At 44.7% G+C, this 21,985-nt stretch overlaps 2 pseudogenes; one reads left to right on the forward strand and one right to left on the reverse strand.

Moving 5' to 3' along the window:
• Nucleotides 1-6,979: 6,979 nt before the first annotated feature.
• On the reverse strand, nucleotides 6,980-7,079 carry LOC112429087 (U6 spliceosomal RNA; annotated as a pseudogene).
• A 7,862-nt stretch (nucleotides 7,080-14,941) lies between these two features.
• On the forward strand, nucleotides 14,942-15,587 carry LOC105495206 (charged multivesicular body protein 1a pseudogene; annotated as a pseudogene).
• Nucleotides 15,588-21,985: the final 6,398 nt, after the last annotated feature.

Here is a 21,985-nt window from a genome sequence, read left to right on the forward strand (position 1 = left end):
CACCAGAAAGACAAAATGTCTTTACATTAGAAAGAGCTCATCAGAAAAGACAAAGAGTCTTTCATCATCCCAGAAGGGATGCAACACTCTTCGTTAAGGTGACGTTACTCAAATCACATCCCAAATAAAGTTAAAGAGCTTCTACCAAAAAGAGAGAGTCTTGGCTTGAGAGAAGACTCACCAGGGCAGAAAAAGGAGAGCTGTGGAAGTGGAGAGCTGAAAGGCCTCAAGGGAGTACTGCACCCTGGTTCCAAGAATCACCAATTTATTCTGAAAGTGATTATCCTTCAGATCCCACTTCTGACACCATGTTTGTCAACCTAAACAACAGACAGAGAGAGGCTCTCTAAAAGAAAATGATTTTTATTTGAAAATGAGATTTGCGGCCGGGCGCGGTGGCTCAAGCCTGTAATCCCAGCACTTTGGGAGGCCGAGGCGGGTGGATCACGAGGTCAGGAGATCGAGACTATCCTGGCTAACATGGTGAAACCCCGTCTCTACTAAAAATACAAAAAACTAGCCAGGCGTGGTGGCGGGCGCCTGTAGTCTCAGCTACTTGGGAGGCTGAGGCGGGAGAATGGCGTGAACCCGGGAGGCGGAGCTTGCAGTGAGCCGAGATCACGCCACTGCACTCCAGCCTGGGAGACACAGCGAGACTCCGTCTCAAAAAAAAAAAAAAGAAAATGAGATTTGCAATGGGAATACATATGCCATATTAAACTGTGTCTATATTCAGAGAGGTAAAGGAAGACAAAGGTTTTTAAAGGAAAAATTTGAATTGCATAATTGTTTTGAGATAATTATCCTTGGTTACAATGATCAAATATTCATAACAAGGGTGGTGCTAGTCTGAGGTTGGACAGCAGTTGACAGATGTTCTCACGGACATATCTTTGTGTGTATATAAGTTTGTGGTGGCCTTTGTGCAAGCATGTGGTTTTTTCAGAGTCTTCTGTGATATTTCTTATTATCAGGCATTTGTGCATAAGAAAACTCCCTTTTTGGCCTTCCCCATCTCCATTTGTCAGGGTTTTTTAATCAAAATGGGTGATTCTATTTGGATTCTGACAACTTTCACAAAACACTTCTCACACCCCTGTTGCTGATACTCTGGTCCAAGCCATCTTAATTTCTCAACTGATATAGTGGGCTTGGTAGTCAATTTAGCTAAGATGGAATTATGTTTCTTAGAAATTCCTTTCCTGTGTAGTTTTGGGTGAGAATTTGCCACCAGAAGAAGATGTGGACACAATTTAGAAAGAAGATGTTCGGATGTAGCCATGTTTACAATTGGAAGGCCGACATAGAGTCAGATGCTACTGCAGTTTATGCATGGTTTCATTAATCTGCTGGCTCCCCTTGTTGGTGTGAGGCAGCAGCTGGGCCCAAAGCCACTCCATCTCCCCCTGGACTTCTACCTTCAGCTTCCCAAACTCCTGGGCTAGGTATATGTTGATGAAGGTCATCAGCTTCTCCTGTAGGTCATCATCAAACTTGGAGGCTTATGGGTAGGAAGAGACCAATAGGAGATCTAGTTTGTTTTCATGGGTTCCATTTTGACCTTGTCCTCCCCCTTTTCATGTCCATTTTTCCTTTCCAGTTACCTGCCCTGATGACTTCTAGTCCAATACCAGATCCACAAGAAGCAGCTGTGCATAAACTGTTTAACCAACATCCACAACTGCATCAGATCAAATCCTTATAATAAATCCCTTATTCTATATAACTTCTAATGGTTCTGCTTCTCCGATAGAACCCAAATACACTGGGTTATTGCAATTGACTCCTAACTGATCTCCCTACTTCTATCCTTGCTCCACTGGGCAGATAGATGTGTTACTTCTCTGCTCAAATACCTCCAATAGCTTCTAAGTAAATGCCAAAGTCCTTACTTACTCTGACTGTGCCAGACTCAGCTTAGATGCCTCCCAATGGAAGGTCCCAGCAGCCAACATAGTTGTCTCATCTCCAGATATTATTGGCTGCCTCAGCCTCATGGGGAAACAAGTGCTAGTGTTTGGCATGAACTTGATTAAGCCTGCTATAATGAGACCACAGCAACTTACACACTTGTGTCTGACCCAACTAAGGATATGAAGGCTCTGATTTCCCCAGCAACTGCCCAGTGGAAGCAGTTAACACAATCCCAAAGTCAGACTTTTACTTCTTTAGGATTGCAACCCTGAGAAAAGCATTAGCATACGACCTTTGATTCATTATCTGCTTTCTAGAGAACGTAGGCTGACATCCAGCACCGAAAGAGATCTTCAGGGTATGATTTCAGGGTTTGATTCCTCACCTATGTAAACACAAATAATACATAGATTTATTTTAAGGAATTGGCTCATGCGATTCTGGAGGCTGGTAAGTTCCAAATATGCAACATAGGCAGGCAGGCTGGAGACCCAGGGAAGAGTTGATGTTGCAGCTTGGGTCTGAAGGCAGATTGCAGGCAGAATTCCCTCTTCCCTGGGGGAGTCAGTCCTGTTTCTCTTAAAGCCTTCAGATGATTGGATGAGGCCTACCCACATCATGGAAGGTAATCTGCTTTATTCAAAGTCTACTTATTTAACTGTTAATCTTATCTAAAAACTGACTTCCCAGCAAGATCTAGACTACTGTTTAACCAAATATCTGGGTACCATGGCCTAGCCAAGCTAACACCCAAAATTAACCATCACACTACACTACAGTTTATTTTAACAGTGTTATTTCTGATCTAATATTTTGGCTGTGGTTATGCTCCCCATCATATACCTTTCAATTCACTTGTCTGGCCTCTGGAACAACAGATGGATTATGGTGGATGATGGATGGACTACTGTAAACTTAATCAGGTGATAGCCCCAGTCAGAGCTCCTCTCTACTGGATGTGGCATCTGTACTGGAGGGTATCAGCACAACCTCAAGCAGATGTGTATGATTTTTGATCTGATGAATGTTTTTTTAATACCCATGAGAAGAGTAGACCAAAGGCAGTTTTCTTTTACATCACAATGTTACAGTGATAGCCCCTTCACTCTCTCCCCTCAGGGCTTTATTAACTTTCCAGCTCTCTGTTATAATACAGTCTTAAGGAACCTCAATTGCCTTGACATTCCACAGAACCTCATGCTTGTCCAACTATATTGATAACATCATGCTAATTAGACACAAACAAGAAATGATAAGCGCCATATTTGCCTGAGATAAATTACAGGAGTCTCCCTTATCCATGGGGAATATGTTCCAAGACCCCCAATGGATTCCTGAAACCACAGTTAGTACGGAACCCTACATATGTTTCTCCTATACATACATACATCTATGATAAAGTTTAATTTATAAATTAGGCAGAGTAAGAGATTAACAATAACATAATAATATAGAGTTAACAATAACTAATAATAATATAGAATAATTATAATGTTGTACTGTAATAATAATTATGTGAATGTGTTCTCTGTCTTAAAATACCTGATTATACTGTACTCACCCTTCTTGGGGAGACAAAATGTCTATGTGATGAGATGAAGGAAGTGACTGGTGCAGGCATTGTAACATAGCATTAGGCTACCATTGACCTTCTGATGATACATCAGAAGGAGGACCATCTGCTTCGGGTGATCCTGGATCATGAGCCTAATGATGTTGATGGTTGGATGTCAGGAGCAGATGATGTGGATGACTAACGGGCAGGTTATTTATACAGCGTGGATGCTCTGGACAAACAGATGATTCGCATCTTGGGCAGACAGAGAGGGGTGGCAAGAGATTATACCATGCTTCTAAGAATGGTACACAACTTAAAACTTACGAATTATTTATTTCTGGAATTTTCTTTTTTTCTTTTTTTTTTTTTTTTGGCGACAGAATCTCGCTCTGTCTCCCAGGCTGAAGTGCAGTGGCGCGATCACGGCTCACTGCAAGCTCGGCCTCCCGGGTTCACGCCATTGTCCCACCTCAGCCTCCCAAGTAGCTGGGACTACAGGCACCTGCCACCACACCCGGCTATTTTTTTTTCTTGTATTTTTAGTAGAGACGGGGTTTCACCACGTTGGCCAGGATGGTCTTGATCCCCTGACCTCGTGATCCACCCGCCTCGGCCTCCCAAAGTGCTGGGATTATAGGCGTGAGCCACCACACCCGGCCTTATTTCTGGAATTTTCTATTAATATTTTCAGACCACAGTTGACTGAAGGTAACTGAAGTCTGGGAAGGTAAAACCTCAGACAAGGTGGGGGCTACTGTACATAAAGGTTCATGGTCCTGCCACATTGGTAATATTTTCTGGAGTTCAGTAGTTTGGGTCTCTTTAGATTGTACAGGCAGAATATTTACACATACAAATACTTCTCCAGCTCTCTATTGGAAGGCTGTCAATGGTGAGCTGTGTCCAGAGCAAGAGAGGGCTGTTGTGATACTGTGAAATATGTTTTTGGTCTTCATTCTTGTTTCCTGGCATACAACTCCCCAAATCCCTGGAATTTCCAAAGTGATGTCTTTTTATATGCTAATAATTGACTGGTGGCTAGCAGCTGCTAGGGAGCTTCAGGATGGAGGCTGGTGACCATAAATACCTAGGCAGGATTACAGAGTTCAGACTTTCAGCATAACCCCCCTACCCTATGGGGAGGCCAGAGGGGCTGAAGGTTAAGTTGATCACCAGTGACCAATGGCTTAATCAATCATGCCTACATCACGAAACCTTCATTAAAAAAAAAAAAAAAAGGAGACCAGGTGTTGTGGTTCATGCCTGTAATTCAGCACTTTGGGATGCTGAAGTGGGAGGATCACTTGAGCCCAGGAGTTCAAGACCAGCCTGGGCAACTAGGGGGAATTCCTTTCTATAAACTAAACTAAACTAAAATAAAATGAATTAGCTGAGTGTGATGTATCTATAGTCCCAGCTACTTGAAAGGCTGAGGTGGGAGAATCACTTGAGCCTGGGAGGGAGGTAAAGGCTATAGTGAGCCAAGATCATGCCACTGTACTCCATCCTGGGTGATGGAGCAAGACCCAGTCTCAAAAGCAAAACAAACAAACAAATAAACCTAAAAAAACAGGGTTTGGAGAGCTTCTGGATAGCTGAACACGTGGAGGTTCATGGAAGGTGTGTGCCCAGGAAGGGCCTAGAAGCTCTGTATCCCTTCTCTCATTTCTCACCCTCATTTCATCTGTGTCTTTTGTAATATCCTTTATAAAAAATTGATAAACATAAGTAAGTGTTTCCCTGAGTTCTGTGAGCTGCTCCAGCAAGTTAATTGAACCCAAAGAGGGGTAATCAAACCCAAAAAGAGGGGATCATGGAGACCCCAACTTGAAGCCAGTCCATTAGAAGTTCTGTAGGCTGTACTTGTGACTGGCTGGGGGAGTCTGAGGAATGAGCCCTAAACCTGTGAGATTTGATGCTATATTCAGAGGTATTTGAACCAGAATGACTCCCTCTTGAATAGGAGCTGGGTAAAATGAGGCCGAGACCTGCTGGGGTACACTCCCAGAAGGTAAGGCATTCTTAGTCACAGGATGAGATAAGAGGCCAGCACAAGATACAGATCACAAAGACCCCACTGATAAAACAGCATGCGGTAAAGAAGCCAGCCAAAATCTACCAAACCAAGATGGCGACGAAAGTAACCTCTGGTCATCCTCACTGCTCGTTATATGTGTTTTTTTTTTTTTTTTTTTTGAGACAGAGTCTCCCTCTGTTGCCCAGGCTGGAGTGCAGTGGCCGGATCTCAGCTCACTGCAAGCTCTGCCTCCCGGGTTCACGCCATTCTCCTGCCTCAGCCTCCGGAGTAGCTGGGACTACAGGCGCCTGCCACCTCGCCCGGCTAGTTTTTTGTATTTTTTAGTAGAGACAAGGTTTCACCGTGTTAGCCAGGATGGTCTCGATCTCCTGACCTCGTGATCCACCCCTCTCCGCCTCCCAAAGTGCTGGGATTACAGGCTTGAGCCACCGCGCAGGCCTGCTCATTGTATGTTAATTATAATGCATTAGCATGCTAAAAGACACTCCCACCAGCACCATGACAGTTTACAAATGCCATGGCAATGTCTAGAAGTTATCCTACGTGATCTAAAAGGAAGAGGGGCATGGTGGCTCATGCCTATAATCTCAGTACTTTGGGAGGCCAAGGCAGGTGGATCACCTGAGGTTAGGTGTTCGAGACTAGCCTGGCCAACATAGTGAAACCCCATCTCTACTAAAAATACAAAATTAGCTGGCTGTGGTGGTGTGTGCCTGTAATCCCAGCTACAAAGGAGGCTGAGACAGGAGAGTCAATTGAACCCGGGAGGCAGAGGTTGCAGTGAGTAGAGACTGTGCTACTGCACTCCAGCCTGGGTGACAGAGTGAGACTCAGTCCCAAAAAATAAAATAAAATAAAGTAGAGTAAAATAACATAGGCCAGGTGTAGTGGCTCATACCTGTAATCCCAGCACTTTGGGAGGCTGAGGCAGGTGGATCACGAGGTTAGGGGTTCGAGACCAGCCGGGCCAACATGGTGAAACCCCATCTCTACTAAAAATACAAAACTTAGCCAGGTGTGGTGGCACGTGCCTGTAGTCCCAGCTACTTGGGAGGCTGAGGCAGGAGAATCACTTGAACCCGGGAGGCGGAGGTTGCAGTGAGCCTAGACTGTGCCATTGCACTCCAGCCTGGGCAACAGAGTGAGACTCAGTCTCAAAAAAAAAAAAAGAAGAACTCTTACAACTACTGGATCTTCTGTCTGTTCATCTGTATTTATGTGTTGTGTGTGATGTTTCACTACCAAAATATATTAAAGAGCTCTGATTAATTGGCTTAAAAATAATAAATGCTTAAATAAAGATTTTGTCAGAAAAATAACAATTTTAATGTCTTTTAGTTCACATGACTTTAGTAATTTTGGAAAAATGAGTTTTAAAGGTTATTGGTAAATTAAAATGTCTTCAAGTTTTAAGACGTTTGGTCTAAAAAAGGCAAGTGAGATATTAGGTTTGCTAAATGCTTTATTTTTTTAATATAAAATACTTCATGAATTTGTGTGTCATCCTTGCACAGGGGCCTGCTAATCTTCTCTGTATCGTTCCAGTTTTAGTATTGTGCTGCCAAAGCAAGTACTGCTAAATGCTTTAAGGTCATAAATTGCTTCTTTGACTTTGAAAATTGTTCAACTTACCTACTTTGGAGCCATTAGATTTTAGGTAAGACCTGGGGATGTATGGAGTTAGCCATGCCCCCTCGCTATGCTGGAAAGAGTTGGACCTTATCTGCACTTGTCTGGTATCCTAGGTTCCATACCTGGTACATAATTAAAATCGCCTACGTACCAGGTTTTTCACCAAAAATAAAAGTTGCTAAGAGTTAACATTCTAACACATGTAATCAAGACTACTGAAGAAACAGTTTTACATGCAAGGTATGTAAGGAAAGTAGAATATGTTTCTGATAAAAAAGTATAAGAAGGTATGGGAATGTGGGATTTTTGGTCTGGTCTGGTTTAGAGGATTAAAGGATTGTTTTATGTTGGGTAGGATAAAGCTGAAGGTTTGGCCAAGTTATGGAAGGTTTGTGAAAGATTAATCTTGTAAAAATTCTGTGTGTGAACCTATTGGTCAAAATTAAATTAATAATTATTTAATTATTCAGCTTTTCTATAAATCAAACATTGAAATAAAAGCACAACAGGGTTTTCTTACACTGTTGATCTGCTTTTTAACAGAAAATTATAAAAGATTATAAAAGGTTTATGAGAATCTTACCTTATGGTCAAACTGATTAAGATTGGATAGATTTGTCTATAAGGTTTTGTTTAAAATTGGATTTGCTTGGCTGGGGGCCTTGGCTCAAGCTTGTAATCCCGGCACTTTGGGAGGCCGAGACGGGTGGATCATGAGGTCAGGAAATCGAGACCATCCTGGCTAACATGGTGAAACCCTGTCTCTACTAAAAAAAAAAAAAACACAAAAAACTAGCCGGGCGCGGTGGCGGGTGCCTGTAGTCCCAGCTACTCGGGAGGCTGAGGCAGGAGAATGGCATAAACCTGGGAGGCGGAGCTTGCAGTGAGCTGAGATCTGGCCACTGCACTCCAGCCTGGGTGACAGAGTGAGACTCCATCTCAAAAAAAAAAAAAAAGAAAAGAAAAAAAAAAAATTGGGTTTGCTATTAATTGTATACTAATGCAAAGGTGAAATTTGGCTTTCTCTCTTGAACAGGATCTTTATGGAATATTGAAAAAATGAAAGATTTTTGTTTGCCTTTTAAGCAAACTACAAGAAAAAGAAAGGAGAGAAAACATTATTTAGAAAGCTAAAATCTTTCCTCTATCAATGAGTAAAAGTTTTCAATTTTTTAAAATCTTTGAGTTATCATTTTGGCTAAATGAACGGCCTATGGTGACCTGAAATTCTATATTATCAGTATTTTAAACTTTTGATATTTTGACAAACTCCAAAATCAAATTCTAAATTATATATTTTTATGATCAGATTAATCCTTTAGATATATGCCCTCCTAAAGTTCAAAAATGACATATTTGCCTTATGTGGTATACTAAAATTATACAGCATTGTCAAATGTGAAATGGTGTTTGGCTTTCTTTGGGCTGTATTTGTTTTTTTTTTTTTTTGAGACAGAGTCTCGCTCTACCGCCCAGGCTGGAGTGCAGTGGCCGGATCTCAGTTCACTGCAAGCTCTGCCTCCCGGGTTTACGCCATTCTCCTGCCTCAGCCTCCCGAGCAGTTGGGACTACAGGCGCCTGCCACCGCGCCTGGCTAGTTTTTTGTATTTTTTTAGTAGAGACGGGGTTTCACCGTGTTAGCCAGGATGGTCTCGATCTCCTGACCTCGTGATCCGCCCGTCTCGGCCTCCCAAAGTGCTGGGACTACAGGCTTGAGCCACCGCGCCCGGCCTCTTTGGGCTGTATTTGTATAAATATGTTATTGGTACGTGTTCCAAAATTATGGGAAACCCCTTTAATTCTAATAAGACACATTTCACATTATCAGTAATAATTATAATTGTTATATAAAATTGTTGTATGCCACAGAAGTAACCCAAATTCCTAATTAACTGTGTCTTTAATTGTGGCTGCCCTAAGACTTTGTCATCCACAGACAATTGTTGTCTTGTTTTGATCCTCTTTAAAGGGTGGTTTATAATCAGTTATAGGACTGACAAGTACTCTTAAGTGCAGCTCTCTGACAGCTTTGGAAAGTGTACCATTAAAATAGAGAGAAGGAACTTACAAGACTTTCTTGGAAAACTAATATGATTATAAATATCAAGCAAAACAGGAATTAATTGCATACACTAAACTGATAGAAGACCAAAATAATCTTTTTATGATGTTTTGCTTAAAATATTGCTTATCCTTTCTGTTTTTTCAGAGTCAAGAAAACTTTTCTTTTGAGTGATCTATAGTTTTTAACAATTGAATAAAATATACTCCTATGAGCAAAATTTTGAGCATATTTCTTTCTCTCTACTTGATTTTACCAGAATTTGGAAACTATTTGTGAGTACTCTTAACTTATGGCACTATAGTTAAGTTATTTGCATAAGTGCAATAAGAATCTGTTCTCTTTTATAACAGGACACAGTTGGAGACACTGATTATTTTACCAAGGCTTTGACTGAGATGGTGTGCTTTCAGATACAGACAGCTTTAAAGAATCAAAGCTGACTTACAGAGTTAAAAAAAAAAAAAAAAAAGAAAAGAAAAGCCCCTTGAGAAAACTAGCCTTATACCTTGTTTATGCAATCCCTGTACAGGGTTCCTGATCTGTAGTAATTAAAGAATGTCGCTTTTTGACAAGCCCAGGAACCCCAAATTATCTTGAGACTTGGAGAGAAATTCACTCAACTCATACAGGTATTTTCAGGAATAAACAGTCAAATTCATGGCTGGGCTCAAAGCTTTAAAAAGTCTAATCTGGCCGGGCGCGGTGACTCAAGCCTGTAATCCCAGCACTTTGGGAGGCCAAGGTGGGTGGATCACGAGGTCAGGAGATCGAGACCATCCCGGCTAACACAGTGAAACCCTGTCTCTACTAAAAAATACAAAAAACTAGCCGGGCGAGGTGGCAGGCGCCTGTAGTCCCAGCTACTCGGGAGGCTGAGGCAGGAGAATGGCGTAAACCCGGGAGGTGGAGCTTGCAGTGAGCTGAGATCCGGCCACTGCACTCCAGCCTGGGCGACAGAGTGAGACTCCGTCTCAAAAAAAAAAAAAAAAGTCTAATCTAAGATTACTTATGGAATAAAGTTCCATCAAAGCCAATTTTAAAAGGAGCCTATATGGCAAATAATTATTCTTACTGTACTTTATATAAATAATCAGGACATGCATAATGAGACTAAAGCTTATTTTGCCAACAAATCAGTCCTACCTTGACTTGTTTTTAATGAAAATGGGGACTGGAGAGAAAAAAATTACATTTCAAAAACTATTGTACATCTTACTAGATTCTAATCACATCCTTGTTTTTGAGGGTTTTTTTTTTTTTTTTTTTTTTTTTTAATTTAGACTGACCCTGCTTATTCCTGTAAATCAACTATTGATCTCTGGCTGCTGCTCAAAAGAAAAGAGGGAAATAGGTAATGTAAAAATCTAGATCAGTATTCTGATTCTGGTCATGTATTAGAATCAGCTAGTGATCCCCTAACAACTTGGTTCCAACAATAGTCAAGTTCATGAAAAGTCTTCTTATTCGGTTTACTGGGATAATTTTACTTATCTCCTTTACTGCTGTGGAATATATTGTTGTTGTACTCTGTGTAGAAATGCAAAATAAGGCTACTCAACATTTTCTTAAATTGAACATTAATTATCTTTCACATAGCACGTTTTGTCAGAACAGAAGGTGATACCTGGAAGAGTTATGAATGGCCTTCACCATAACTGACTGAGCTCTTCTCTCCCCCGAATACAAGAGACCCTAATAATTAAGCAAAAATATCATCACCCCTATTCAGCCTGAAGAAGTTACAGAGGATAGATCTACAACCCTCTACAACCCTTAGGCTTAACAGTTCCCTTGTAAAAGGGAGGGGGAAAATATGTCAGAAGTGTTCGAACAAGAGCAATTCCATCTTGAATAGGGGTTAGGTAAAATAAGGGTGGGACCTTCTGGGCTACTTTCCCATGAGGTTTGGCATTCTTAGTCACAGGATGAGAGAGGAGGTCAACACAAGATACAGGTCACAAAGACCTCACTGATCCCACTGATAAAACAGGATGCGGTAAAGAAGCTGGCCAAAGCCTGCCAAAACCAAGATGGCAACGAAAGTGACCTCTGGTTGTCCTCACTGTTCATTATATGTTAATTATAATGCATTAGTATGCCAAAAGACACTCCTACCAGTGCCATAACAGTTTACAAATGCCATAGCAATGTCTGGAAGTTACCCTATATGGTCTAAAAGGAAGAGGAACCCTCAGTTCTGGGAAATCCCCACCCCTTTCCCAAAAACCTAATGAATAACTCACACCTTGTTTAGCATATGATCAAGAAATAACTATAAAAATAGCCACCCAGTGGCCCTCAGGGAGTTGCCATTCTTTTGTTTCTTCTCAACAAACTTGCTTTCCCTTTACTCTGTGGACTTGCCCCAAATTCTTTCTTGCATAAGATCCAACAAGAACCCCTCAGGGTCTGGATCAGGACCCCTTTCTGATAACACTATCTCTAGATAGATAGTGTCCGAATTGAATCAGAGGACACCCGGCTGGTGACTGCTGCTTGGTGTATGGGGAAATCTCCACATACAAATTTGGTCACAAAAGTCTTCTGTATTGATTGTTGTTGTTAAGTGAGATAATAGAACAGGCACATTGAGTGTCATTTCCCCCCACCCTGGCAAAGTTGGTGTCACGTAAGTGGGATTTGCTAGAATGGCCTGGGCTCATGGAAAGTTGTCGTTTGGGAAGAGAAAGGATGAGAGAGTGGGGGGTGAGGAATCTTTGATTCCTGAGTAGCCATGTGGTCACCCATGGTTTACAGCCACAGCTGTGCTGTGCTCAGTTACTAAAGATAAAATGGAATTTAGAGACAAAACCAACTCCTGGAGAGCTGATTCACTGGATGCATAAGGAAATGCAAACTAATACGCAAAAAAGAAAAATATTATTGTTTACTGTTAACTATAATAGCTAAAATGAAATTGAAAGAGAGTACTGGGTCAGACCTTGGTGCTAAACCAAGTTCAGATTTCAGTGAGTCTGAGCTTCAGCCACTAGCCTGCAAACTGATCCACAAGGGAAAACTTTTTTTTTTTTTTTTTTTTTTTGAGACGAGAGTCTCGCTCTGTCGCCCAGGCTGGAGTGCAGTGGCCGGATCTCAGCTCACTGCAAGCTCCGCCTCCCGGGTTTACGCCATTCTCCTGCCTCAGCCTCCCGAGTAGCTGGGACTACAGGCTCCCGCCACCTCGCCCGGCTAGTTTTTTGTATTTTTTAGTAGAGACGGGGTTTCACCGTGTTAGCCAGGATGGTCTCGATCTGCTGACCTCGTGATCCACCCCTCTCGGCCTCCCAAAGTGCTGGGATTACAGGCTTGAGCCACCGCGCCCGGCCCACAAGGGAAAACTTACGCAGGGAAACAGAAAATAACTCAGAACTGGGTTACCAAGAAGACAGTCAATGTAGAGGAAGGGCAAAACCAAGTCACTATGAGACTAGAGGGTACGATGTGAAGGAATTGTTCTATTTTGTAGATTACTATCTTCAGCTTCCTGAGGAATCATTACTAAGATGGATTGCAAGAGTAACTAGATTTTAAATACTGCAGAATGGAAGAGCATGTTGAGGTTGATGCAGGATCCACAGCTCACTACAGAACAATTGCAGGTGGCTACATGTGATCCATACACACAGGAGGTTATTCCTAACGGAACAGCCAGCCCGGTAGATTGGATAAAAGCCACTGTAAAATTTGTTTACCCTGAGAAGGGAGACTCTCCTGAGGGAGCTCAGGGAACTTCACCCCAAAATATAGCTCCCTCTGGTATAACGAGTATTTTTAATTAAAGGTCTTTCGAGATCCACAGACACTAGAAGAGACTTCCCCCTATCTACATAAAGACTGAATGGACTCTCCGAGAACAATTGTTTTTCCTTCTCCTCCCTGTTATTTCATTATCTATCACAGAAAAGAAGACCAAGAATGTAAGCACATTCTTGAACAGACCCATTCACAAGATAATATCTCTTTCAGGCTCATTCACTTTCCAAGAGAACCATTTACAAGTTTGTTGTTGTTGTGGTGGTTGTTGTTTTTGAGACAGGGTGTCTCTCTGTTGCCCAGGTTGGAGTGCAGTGGTACATTCATAGCTCACTGCAACCTCAAACTCCTGGATTCAAGAGATCTTCCTGCCTCAGCCTCCTGACTACGGGTATGCACCACCAAGCCCAGCGAATTTTAAAAGTGTTTGTACGGATAGGGTCTCACTGTGTTGCCCAGGCTGGTCTTGAACTCCTAGCCTCAAGCAATCCTCCTGCTTTGATCACCCAAAGTATCAAAATTACAGGTGTGAGCCACTATGCCCAGTCCGTTTATAAGTTAATCTCTATTCCTCCACCGCCACCCATTCATTCTTCCTAATAATCATTAATTGTCCCTCAGCAGAATTGTCTATATTCCCCATCTCCCCCAACCCCTCTGAAATAAGGCTATAGAAGTATTTGGGCCTCAGTGGGATGTCGGGTAATCACTCTGTGATTTTCCCTCATGTACACATTAATACATTTGTATGACATTTCTTTGTTAATCTGCATTTTGTGGGTTGAATTTACAGTGATCCTTGAGAGGGCAAAGGAGAAGTTTTTCACTTGGTCCCTATACTCCCTATAAATGTCAAATGGAACACCCCAGATGAAGCAGTTGATCGGTTTCATATGCAAGCCATGTGGAGCTGGCTTTACAATGACCAGGCATTCAACCACTGAAGATGCCTGTACGGCAGATGCACCTGACAGCAATAACTTAACTGAAGCATACCCTGAGAATGATCCTAGGGTCTAAGAAGAATGTGTGTTCAGAGTCCTGAGCTAAGGAATCCGGGAGTGGCTAGAGTTTCAGGGACATCTGAGCCCCTGGCTCATTCCTTGGAACACAGGCCATACAGGGAATGGAATCCCTTTGTGTGGATTAAATGGAGGTTGCTGGGTAGAGGTTGCTAGGTGGAAGGTGCTGAGTGAAAATGCTGTATCAACTGTATGCCTTTTTTTGGGGGGGGGTGGGGACAGAGTCTCGCTCTGTCACCCAGGCTGGAGTGCAGTGGCGCGATCTTGGCTCATTGCAAGCTCCACCTCCCGGATTCACGCCATTCTCCTGCCTCAGCCTCCCGAGCAGCTGGGACTACAGGCGCCCGCCACCACGCCCGGCTAATTTTTTGTATTTTTAGTAGAGACGGGGTTTCCCCATGTTGGCCAGGATGGTCTCAATCTCCTGACCTCGTGATCCGCCCGCCTTGACCTCTCAAAGTGCTGAGATTACAGGCGTGAGCCACCGTGCCCGGCCAACTGTATGCCTTTTATAAAAGGTAGCAGTTCTCCTATCCAGTCTGCCACCACTGGACCGTCCCTGTGTGTAAGTTCCCCTCAGTAAACTCTAAGTCTCATTCACTGGTTCCGGGTCTCTTTGGCCTCTAGGACACAGTGCCATCCCTATTGGAGTCAACAGGAGTCCTGCATGACAATGCCTATTTCCCAGGTCATGATAAAATGCTGTGGTTCAGGCAACCTTTTTTGCATGGGCACCTCATGTAACCTTACTACTGCAAAATTGAGCTATAGTCAGAGAAGCCTTATCAAATTTGCTGCCTCAATTTCCCCTCCTGGGTCTTACAGATGGTAATAAAAACATTGAGGCAATAAACCAAGAGAATAGGTCATGGGAGAGGGGAGAATCAAAGGTTTTCTCCCAGGAAGGCAAACATTTTTAAATGGTTATTAAAAAATAAGGCAAGTGCCACTGGCACCTGATGCCTCCCGGAGTTCATGTCCCTTCTGCCTTTCCAAGGGGTGCTTCTGTCACACTGGCCACGGACGATACCCTGTTCCAGTTGAAATTTATGGTGAAGCAGCTGGAGAAACCAGACAAGAAGGCAGAAAAGCACTCCTAGGCCAACCAGGCCAAAGTGAAGAAGTCCCTTCAGCAGAAAAACGTAGAGTACACCGTGTGTACGCCAATAACACCATTTGCAAGGAGAACAGCAGCATGAACTGGCTCCGCGTGACATCCGCCTGGACACAGTGGCCCCCGAGGTGCAGACAGCTGTGACCATGAAGGCGGTGACCAAGAACATGGTGTAGATAACCAAAGCCCCAGACAAGGCCCTGAACACCACGGAGCTGAAGAAGGCCTCTGCAGCGATGGACAGTTTCGAGCAGCAAGTGTGAAACCTGGCCATGCACATGTTAGTGATGGAGGATTTCATGAGCTCGGCCACCACACTGACCATGCCTCAGGAGCAGGTGGACAGCCCCATTGTGCAAAACGCCAAGGAGAATGGCCTGGAGGTCCTAGACCAGCTCAGCCAGTTGCCCAAGGCTGCCTCTGCCTCTGAGAGCTCCGTGTGAAGCCTGGAGGAACAGCTGTCAAGGGCGCTGGCTGCCCTGAGGAATTAGCCGCACCCTGCCGTGGGCACCGCCTCCTCTGCTCTGTGATGTGCCGCAAGGCTCCTGGCCTCCTCCCCACTGCGTCTTGCCTTTCTGTTGACCCTGCAGAGCTGCAGCTGGCAGCCACTGCCACCCAGCTCCTCTCACCTGCCTGGCCTAGGCGGCCTTGGAGTTGTTCCTGTTTTCTTAGGTTGGGCGGTGGGTCTGTGTCCTGGTGTTGAGTAGGGGTGACTTCTGTGACTCTGGGGCTGACAGCTGGGAGGTCAGCAGGTTCTCTTCTGCCCTCTGTGGAGTCGATGGATTCTGGTCAGTGGGTTCCATGTAAACTTTTGCCCAACACTGCGGGGACCTTCAGACTCCGTGATAGCAGACATGCTGCTCACTGTCAGCCAGTAGGGGTCAGAGCTGCTCTGTTTTCCAGGCAGCTCCTGGAGAAGGCCTCGCCATGCACCCTGCCCCCACCACCAATGGGCAGGAGGTCCCACCATGTGAACGGACACAGCCTAAAGAGGCACCAGTGGCTCGTGTGTGCTGGAGAATGTCGGGTGCCAACCAACACTGCCTTGGTGGCATTTACAGATGATGACCCTCCTCCTCCTCTGTCATTCTAGGAATGGGGTCTGGGCTGCTCCTGACAGCTGACCAAGCCTCCCTGGGCCTCCTGCCCTCAGCTCCCCTGGTTCTTAAAGCTGCCCAGTCCATGGGGACAGAAACTTGCCCAGCTCCAAATCCAGGAATTTCCACCCTGGGGTCCTCATCCTTGCTCAGCTGCCACCTCTGGGGGTGCCTCGGGCTACGTGGGCTGTGCTGTTGTGTCCCCTAGGCAGGGCGTCTGTCCATGCGCTGGCCGGAATTGAGCATGTACGTGGGGCTTCCTCGGTGATGCTGCCTGTGTGCCACTCTCTCCTGTCTCTGTAAATACCTGGGTGCCTCCCCCGACTGCACCCATCCTACCTTCCCAGCGTGGAAGCCAGAGTGGCTGATGAAGGGAGCTTGGGAGAGTCACCGTCAGCTGGGCCAGTGGCTCTGTGAGGAAAACCTGTGCTGTGGCCATGCGGGTGCCACCAGCAGCAGCTCATTAGGAGGACTCGGAGAGGGGGATGGCAGAGAGAGGGCTTTGGGCACAGCCTGCTGTTTTGTTTTTTCTGTTCCCTAAAGTTTACTTCATTTTATTGACGCTTCCAGGGTTTTGTTGTTGTTTGCCAAAATAGAAAGGGCAGATGGCAGGCGGGGAGGGTGAGTCCCAGCCCCTCCTCAGCACCAGCGCTGCACCTACGCGGCCCACACCAGGGCTGCCGGGGTGTCGTGGCTTTTGTGAAGGGAAGTGTAAGACCCTCATTCAGTGCATTTGGTTTTCTTTTCAGGATTTCAGAGCCCCTGGGGAGGAGATCCCATTGGTGGGTACTAGACATGTGGAGGTCAAAGGCACCATCTGGCCATGGTCCTCTCCAGCTTCCCCCAAAATTGACCCACATGCTGGGTGTTGAAAGAAGGTCCTTCTATCCCTTGCAAATAACAGCTTTGGAATTAACAGCATTGGGGAGCTACCTTGTCCTCCCGAGGGTGCAGGGCTCCACAGAGCCATGGGCCAGGCAGGGAGGCAGGGGCTACCTCAGCCCTGTCTCCTTGGGCACCAAAGCAGGGGTTTGTTGAAGGAGAGAGCCATGTTTGCCTCTTTCCTAAAATGCTGTTGTAAATAAACAAACAGGTCCCCCAGCAAGCAAGGAAGCAAAGGAAGGAAGGAAGGAAGGAAGGAAGGAAGGAAGGAAGGAAGGAAGGAAGGAAGGAAGGAAGGAAGGAGAAGAAAGGAGGGAGAAGGAATGAAAAAAGGAGAGGGAGGGAAAGAAGAGAACACTGATAAGGGTGAAACTAAGAGGAAAAAGAAAGGGGAGAATCATGAGACTCATCCAAGTAGGATGGAAATCCTTAGATGGTTATTAAGAAATGGTATAAGTAGGTTATTAAGAAATGGTATAAGTAGGCCGGGCGCGGTGGCTCAAGCCTGTAATCCCAGCACTTTGGGAGGCCGAGGCGGGCGGATCACGAGGTCAGGAGATCGAGACCATCCTGGCTAACACGGTGAAACCCCGTCTCTACTAAAAAAAAAAAAATACAAAAAAACTAGCCGGGCGCGGTGGCGGGCTCCTGTAGTCCCAGCTACTCGGGAGGCTGAGGCAGGAGAATGGCGTAAACCCGGGAGGCGGAACTTGCAGTGAGCTGAGATCCGGCCACTGCACTCCAGCCTGGGTGACAGAGCAAGACTCCGTCTCAAAAAAAAAAAAAAAAAAAAAAAAAATGGTATAAGTAAAATAAAAATTAATGAGGTTTTAAAAAAGGAAATTAATGCAGTGAAAACAAATGTCTTTTTTTTTTTTTTTTTTTTTGAGACAGAGTCTCGCTCCGTCACCCAGGCTGGAGTGCAGTGGCACGATCTTGGCTCACTGTAACCTCTGCCTCCTGGGTTCAAGCAATTCTCCTGCCTCAGCCTCCCGAGCAGCTGGGATTACAAGTACCTGCCACCACGCCCGGCTAAATTTTGTATTTTTAGTAGAGATGGGGTTTTGGCATGTTGGCCAGGCTGGTCTTGAACTCCTGACTTCAGGTGATCCGCCAGCCTCGGCCTCCCAAAGAGCTGAGATTACAGTCATGAGCCACCGCACCTGGCCAAAATAAATGTCATAATACATGTTGAAGGTTGGGTGGACCAAAGAGATACTCCGATAGTCTTCAACATTAAAGGCCCAAAACCAGTTTGCTCTACTTCCTCCAGTTTGGAGGAATTTTAAAAGCAGGAAGGTAAAGATTTAAAATGAGAAACCCCACCTGGAATTGCCTGGGGTGATGGTCAGACTGGTTAATCAAGGTAAGATTGACAGATGGGCCAGAGTCTCCTGGCCTGGCCTCTGGCTAGGGACCTAAACACTTACTGCCCAAGAGAGAATAAAATGGTCTGGGGAGGAGTGGAGAAGAGAAGCTCCCGGGACATAAAAAACGTACTTGGTCAATAGGATTCTGAAAGTGTGAATGTCTAAACACGCTTTCCCTAAAGCCTTTACATAAAGTGCTTGTGTCTCCTTTACCTAAATGTTTTATGGAAAGAGGCATTGTATATGACAGGGTTGTTCCCACTACCTAGAACTGTAAAACAGAAGGCACGTAAATCCGCCCTTCTGGCAATTTTAGTTGGACATGCTAAATGGAAACCCAAGCCCACACTGTAGGAGTGCTGAGAGGGACAAATTCTCCATTTGATAGCTCTTTGCGGAGCACTAGCTGGGGCTACAACAAAAGCCTGTGAGTGGCTGGGCATGGTGGCTCACGCCTGTAATCCCAGCAATTTGGGAGGACAAGGTAGGAGGATCATTTGAGGTCAGGAGTTCAAAACCAGCCTGGCCAACATGGGGAAAACCCCATCTCTACTAAAAATTCAAAAATTAGCCAGGTGTGGTGGTGGGTGCTTGTAATTCCAGCTACTCGGGAGGCTGAGGCAGGAGAATTGCTTGAGCCCGAGGCAGAGGTTGCAGTGAGCAGAGATGGTGCCACTGCACTCTAGCCTGGGCAACACAGCAAGGCTCTGTCTCAAAAAAAAAAAAAAAAAAAGAAGAAGAAGAAGAAGAAGAAGAGAAAATCCTGTGAGCACTGCAAGCAAAGACTAGTGAGATTTTGGACTAAACAATTTCCACCTGAGGGGCACTTACTAACTTGTTATGGGACATCAACTGAAGCTACCCATGTGACTGACCTTGACACCTGAAATGCCATCTCAGGTGATGCCACAGAAACACTCAAATAGGGACAACAGTGTCCAGAAGAGTTCCATAATAAAATGGAAATGGCTTCTACAGGAGCATGCTACCTGGGGATTGCCAGGAGGAGATACAAGAAAGGACCCCCTTTTCTGCTAGGACTGGTTTGCGTGAGGAGCTGCTGGCTTCTACAGTGTGCCATAACGGCTCTCAACTGGCCAGCAAACAGCTCGGTTTGTGGATGGCAGTTCCAAGGTGAATGGACAACATCCTGTTTGGAAGGCTGCTCTGTTGATCAAAGAAGTGTGAAAATAAATAAAATGTAAACCTTGTTGGAACCCCACAGACACCTTAAGCTTTGAGAGAGATGTGACTGTGATCTAGTAGCAGGACAAGCTGCAGACAAAATCCCTCAGACACCAAGTTAAAGAAGGAAGGGCTTTATTTGCCGGGAGCTTCAGTAAGACTCACGTCTCCAAAAACCGAGCTCCCCAAGTGAGCAATTCCAGTCCCTTTTAAAGGCTTACAACTCTAAGGGGGTCCATGTGAGAGGGCTGTGATGGATTGAGCAAGCACGGGGTAAGTGACTGGGGGCTGCATGCACCGGCAATCAGAATGGAACAGAACAGGACAGGGATTTTCACAGTGCTTTTCCATACAATGTCTGGAATCTGTAGATAACATAACCGTTTAGGTCAGGGGTCGATCTTTAACCAGGCCCAGGGCACAGCCCTGGGCTGTCTGCCTCTGGATTTCATTTCTGCCTTTTAGTTTTAACTTCTTCTTTCTTTGGAGGCAGAAATTGAGCATAAGACAATATGAGGGGTAGTCTCCTCCCTTAATCTGAGTCACATATGGTTACTACTTCTGTTTCTCAGATATTAGATTAACTAGCTTTCTTATTTGTCATATTCTGTACAATGACTAGAGAAAATTACATGATGTCAGGGATAAAAGCCACACCCCTTCTTAATGAATGACCCTTTTTGTAGATTAACTTCCCCGTTGTTGTCCTGCTTTGCTTAGACCAGATAACAGAAAACCCATGACTATTACACCCTCTGTAAAAAATTTTCAATGCGGCCGGACGCGGTGGCTCAAGCCTGTAATCCCAGCACTTTGGGAGGCCGAGACGGGCGGATCACGAGGTCAGGAGATCGAGACCATCCTGGCTAACACCGTGAAACCCCGTCTCTACTAAAAATACAAAAAACTAGCCGGGCGAGGTGGCGGGCGCCTGTAGTCCCAGCTACTCCGGAGGCTGAGGCAGGAGAATGGCGTAAACCCGGGAGGCGGAGCTTGCAGTGAGCTGAGATCCGGCCACTGCACTCCAGCCCGGGCTACAGAGCAAGACTCCGTCTCAAAAAAAAAAAAAAAAAAAAAATTTTCAATGCACCCTTCCCAAAAAGAAACACTGCATAAACCAATCAAATTGCTGTACCTATGCACCAATCTTGTATGAAAAATGTAAGGCCAGGCATGGTGGCTCACACATGTAATCCCAGCACTTTGGAAGGCTAAGGTGGGAGGACTGCTTGAGGCCAGGAGTTTGAGATTAGCCTGGGAAACAAAGCGAGACCCTGTCTCTACAAAAAATAAAAAAATTAATTAGCTAGGTGATATGGTTTGGCTCTGTGTCCCCACTCAAATCTCATCTTGTAGCTCCCATAATTCCCACATGTTGCGGGAGGGACCTAGTGTGAGATGATTGAATCATGGGGGCAGGTCTTTCCTGTGCTGGCCTCATGATAGTGAATGGGTCTCACGAGATCTGATGGTTTCAAAAATGGGAGTTTCTCTACACAAGCTCTCTCTTTGCCTGCACCATCCATGTAAGATGTGACTTGGTTCTCCTTGCCTTCCACCATGATTGTGAGGCCTCCCCAGCCATGCAGAACTGTAAGTCCATTAAACCTTTCTTTTGTAAATTGCCTGGTCTTCGGTATGTCTTTATCAGCAGCATGAAAATGGACTAATACAGTAAATTGGTATCAGGAGTGGGGTATTGCTGAAAAGATACCCAAAAACGTGGAAGCTACTTTGGAACTGGGTAACAGGCAGAGGTTGGAACAGTATGGAAGGTTCAGAAGAAGACAAGAAAATGTGGGAAAGTTTGGAACTTCCTAGAGACTTGTTGAATGGCTTTGACTAAAATGCTGATAGTGATATGAACAATAAGGTCCAGGCTGATGTGGTCTCAAATGGAGATAAGGAACTTGTTGGGAACTGGAGTAAAGGTGACTTTTGTTATATTAAAGAGACTGGTGGCATTTTGCCCCTGCCTTAGAGATTTGTGAAACTTTAAACTTGAGAGAGATGATTTAGGGTATCTGGTGGAAGAAATTTATAAGCAGCAAAGCATTCAACAGGTGACTTGGGTGCTGTTAAAGGCATTCAGTTTCAAAAGGGAAACACTGTAAAAAAATTTAAGGGGTGCATTAAAGTTTGAAATATTTGCAGCCTGACAACTCAATAGAAAAGAAAAATCCCATTTTCTGAGGTGACTTAGGTGCTGTTAAAGGTATTCAGTTTCAAAAGGGAAATGCTGTAAACCAAATTTGAGGAATGCATTAAAGTTTGGAAAATTTGCAACCTGACAATGCAATAGAAAAGAAAATCCAGGCTGGGCACAGTGACTCGTGCCTGTAATCCCAGCACTTT

The sequence above is a fragment of the Macaca nemestrina genome, chromosome 1 (assembly GCF_043159975.1).
Source record: "Macaca nemestrina isolate mMacNem1 chromosome 1, mMacNem.hap1, whole genome shotgun sequence".
Taxonomy (NCBI): Eukaryota; Metazoa; Chordata; class Mammalia; order Primates; family Cercopithecidae; genus Macaca; species Macaca nemestrina.